The sequence below is a fragment of the Fringilla coelebs genome (assembly GCF_963513975.1).
Source record: "Fringilla coelebs genome assembly, chromosome: Z".
NCBI classification, from domain to species: domain Eukaryota; kingdom Metazoa; phylum Chordata; class Aves; order Passeriformes; family Fringillidae; genus Fringilla; species Fringilla coelebs.
In genome coordinates, this window is record NC_140031.1 from 46,453,416 (window position 1) to 46,458,446 (window position 5,031).

Here is a 5,031-nt window from a genome sequence, read left to right on the forward strand (position 1 = left end):
GCACAAACAGGACACAGGCATTTTATTTCAGCTAAATATCAATTTAGTATGCTACGTCTGGTTTTTACCAATTTGCTTCATCTGGAAGAGAAGCATTTCTTTTATCCAAACCTCTTTTAATATGACACAATTGTGACACAAAATTTCTAGTTTGTCATTATACAGATGTCACTATTTTAAGGGCAATTAATAAAAAGGGTAAGAGAAAAGAAACCATTGCTTGAGCAGCCCCAGACCTTTGGGGTTTCATATGAACTGGCCGTCTCTGCCTTCAGGAATTGTACCTATAATTATAACTGTTCAAGCAGACAGCACAGCCTGTAAGCAGAGTATTTAATACAGAGTGGATAAAGATGTAAAAGTATTTGACATGGAAAAGAGATTTTAAAAAGGTATAAAAGATCAATCCTCCTTTTTCCCCCTCCTGTACAATTCAACAATTGTTAATGAATTAGGAGGAGGAGCATATTGATGTACTGCTTGACTGTAACACAAAGAAGTGTAGTTAGCAAAAAGCTGCAGTGGGTAATGAACAGTATTTTAACTCGGCAGTTTAACCTCCGTGTCTGTCAGCAATGACCTTTTACCAACCCCAATGAGAGCCTGATTTCTCACTTTTGCTACTCACTGCTGGATGAGTGAATGTAGAATTTGACAGCTAGAGGTTTTACATGAAAAGGGAAGGTACTTAAAAAGCATGTTTTGTGATGATAGGCTACATTTATTCGCTGTTCATTACACTGGGTGTGCAGGAGCGTTTGTGGATTGATTGGGTGTGAGCAGCTTGTCTTCTGGGGCAGCGAGGAGACGTTATTGACCTGCATGGGAGTCGAGGTGGCCTCCAGATGACCCCCCTTTCACCTGGAATTGACCTTGAAAACAACCTAGGGTTCACCCTGCTTTGAATAAATAGAAAAGTGACTTAACAGCATGTGGATTATTAGAATGGACATATTGCACATTTCTCCTTTTTCAACTTTTATAGAGGTGCATGCGTGGGGGGTGGAGGGAGAGTGTTGCCTTTTAGATTTCCAGATACAGCAGCTGCGCAACTTGATATTTGCACAGATTTATGGCAAGAGGCAACTAGACTTTCTCCGGCTTGATGCTAAATTTTGCAATTCATCATTATTGATTAGAGCCTACACTCTATGACAGAGCCCAAACCTTACTATGACAATTGCTATTTCAGTTGTTATGGGCCATAATGGGCTATAGGGATGATTTAAAAGAGCACAATAGCTATCTGTAATTACACATGAATAATCCATGAATTCTCTAGCACAGTGCTTATAATCAGACCCTAACAGCCAAGGCATAGATATTTGTACTTGTTTTCCCTTCAGCAACTAGGCTAGAAGTCACCTCTACATGTAAACTCCACCACAACAGGCCAAAAACAATTGTTTCCTTCTGTGTCCAATCTTGACTTTTCTTCCTGTGCTTAAAATAAATCAGTTAAAGCAGAGGGTAATGGCATATTGCATCACTTCTGAGAGTGCAGCCTGCTAATGAACTTGGCTGGGTGTGGACAGCTGCCTGGAGCTGCCTTCTCAGAAGCTGTTTTCTTTGGTTTTATTAGACACAAAGAGTTGTATTTTCAAGTTTCTAAACTGTGATAGTAGCTTGCTTCTATGACAACCCTTTTCTCTGTGGAAAGGCAAATAAGGGAAACACGTACCAATTCTGAACGTCAGAGTTTGAGTTTGCATTGGCTTATTTCACATTGAATATTTTCTGAACTGTTGCCCAACTTTTGCCTCAGTTTTGAACATTAAGAGCACTCATCTCAAAAGTATATTTTGTGCAGGCCAGATGCAATTCTTTCAGGAAACTGTATTGGTGATAAAAGCTTGAATTGGTGGCATCACGTAAGTGGCATCACTTACCTAAAAAAGCCGAGTTGACCCAATTTTTCTAAAACAAGGCCTCTTTAATCTCAGATACATCATTCTGAGCTAATTGAACAAAATCTAGGTGACTAACACTCTGCAATACCTATGTCACCACTTTGCCTTATATTTATGATGGCTGTCCTATGGCCGTCTTAGACTTCCATGTTGGTCCTAGGTAAGCAGAGGACACTATTTGTTCTGATCAAAAGCACTGCATAATTTTATTTCCAGCAATAACTTTCTGGGTGCCCATGCTCTTTTGGGCTCTGCAAAAAGTGTTTCCTTCATCATGTAGGGCTGAAGAGGGTTTTTGTAGGGCTGAAGAGGGTTTTCCATTCTCTCAGAGAGACTATTTTTCTTCCCTTCAAGTTTCAGTGCTAAGGCATATTCAGGACATGCTTTCAAATAGCTTTCTTGCAAAATTAAAATGTAACTTATCCTAAAAAAAACCTATTAAGGAATTAAATAAGAGCCTGCATAATATTCTTCTGAGTCATGCAAATGATTTTTCAAAATATTATTTCCTCCTAACAGCTGTTTGTACATTTGTCTGTACATCAAGTAAACACAAAGCAAGGATGTTTTCTTTAACAGCTGAGCCTGTACAGAGCACACACAGACACACACACGCATAAAACAGGTAACTTCTAAGAGGTATGACATTAGAAAGATATGCAGTAGCATAATCAGCTTCCAGCTCATCTTTTTTCCTACCTCTCTAAAAAAGAAAAGGCAGTTTTGCCCAGAGGAAGAAATAAAAGGGAATCCTCGTTAAAAGGTACATTAACAAAATAAAATAACAGCTTTATTAGGGACATGTGCAGAAAGGAATGTTTGAGTAGCAAATGATAATTTACTTTTGAGGTATATTAAAAAGGTTTAATCTTACTGATCATGAGTTAAATTGGATGTTTTAATCAGTTAGTGAATGCCAAAAATAATTATGCCAGAGTGCTTAGTCTGCAGAATCTGTACACAAAGCATATAAATCCTTTCCTTCCCCAGGGATTTCTCAGAATAACACACAACTAGAAGACAAAAGCGATATCAAACACATATAAATTAACATTGCAAATGATCTGAAAAAAACCCCAATAAATAATGTGATTCTATCACTCTGATTATGCTATACAAGGGAGAGTGTCCAACACAAATATGTTCATTAATCTCTTATATCCTCACTAAACTTTTTCAGGAAACATTCCTGCTGTTTACTTTTCACAGTTCAATTGAAGGTCATCTTATGAATAGCAAAAGTGGGTTAATATCTTAGTACAGAAATCTATACTCTTTTCTGAAATAAATGTTCAAAACTGAATTAACTTGACTTTTTCTTCCTCTTGGGAAGAAAAGTATTTATCAGTATTTAATACACACTCTGAAATCTGGAACAACGCACCCTAATTGATCCTTCTCTTTAGTTCTGCTGCTTCTCACAGGAGTGCATAGAGATTTCATTTATATGAGACCTTTTTTCAGTCTAGAATAGTACATAGCTACTCTGTGTGTGTGTGTGTGTATGTGTGTGCATGTATGTGTGTTCATAATTACTGAAGATTGGATAAAAATTTAAATGAGATATCAGCCGCGTAGGTGAAATGATCTTTAATCTTTGCAGCCTTTGCAAAATTATTTTGGGTCTAAATTTTTCTTATAACCTTTTTGCTTGCAAAATATAAGAACATGCCCATCACATATGCTATGCATACGCTATATGAAGGCTTTTTTGGAAGCACCCAAGATATGACTTCTGAAATGTGAAAAATAGTTTTATGATTCAAGGGCTTAATTTTTAATTTTCAAAGTTCCTATCTTTCAGTTAATTCCAATTTTTTTTTGGTTTTTAATAAAAAAATCTCACTGGGTAAGCCCACCAACTGGGACTAACAAGCTGATTTTAAAATGATTCCTTGCAGTTTTACTTTCTTATGACACAAAACTGGAAAGAAAAACTGATGCAAAAAAGAAGTGGCCGTTATGCTGAAATGGTGAGTTTGCCATTATAATATAATCTTGCCGCGCTTCTGGCATGGCTGTGTTTTCTCAGGCTTTTTATTTCTTGTAAAAGGCCGTGGATAAGCTTAACTGTTCACTACTTCCATTGTAACTCAAAAGTTAGCTCTGCTGAAGGCAACAGAATTAGGATTGCAAAGGAAATAAAGTGGATGCTGCCTTTATTCTGTTGTCATTTAAATACCTCCACTATACCTGCATAAGCATCCCACATGAATGAAGCATTTGTTAATAGCTTTTGGCAAGAGAGGTGATACTTTAGCACCTAAAAAAAAAACCTGAACCCATACACAGCACAAACTGTGGGCCACTGACAATGTGTATTAAATCAATCCTTATGGAAGACCATTTTCAAAATTTTTTGTCCATTTCAGATGTAAAAATCAAAAATAATGATAATTCCAAAGTAACATTTGAAATTTGAATTAAAGTTGCCTTCTTACTATCTTATATATAATTATACACTACCTCTGCCTCCAATGTTTTAGGCATGTTCTACTTGTGAACAGCAAAATTTAAAAAAAATTGAAAACTGGGTACAAAATCTTGTATTATAAGTTGCGCCCAGAGGTCACCTTAAAGTTTCACTTATCAAATAAAAACTGACTTTTGTACTGAAATTTTAAAATGGTGAGTTCTATATTCCACACTTATTGAAATACTGGCATATAATTAGGTGAGCTAGAGAAAATATAATACCACTAAGCATGAATGTTCAAATTTTTGTCAGTTAAAGTAACAATTGATTTGATAAAAATCTGCTCATGAAATTTTTTTTCAGAAATTCAGTAATTGCAGCATAGAAGCATCACAGAAACACCTCAATTATCTGTTTGAGAAAGACACCTGGTGCGAATTAGACGCAAGTTTTACTAGTAGGATTCTACAGGATACAGTTAAAGTGGTGGTGTAAAAGGCTTTGAAATTTCTATTTCTTTGAACTTTCAGATTCTAGAATAATCTGATGAGATTATTGTTGATGAGTTATTATTGTGTACATAAAATAAATTTCCTGCACCCTCTGTCATAAAAATTCAACTTCTGTCCTAGACAAAAATTTAATAAATTTATCTGGTTTTGTCCATTAAAAATTGTTCAGTATTGTCTTTAATGTTTGGTAAAC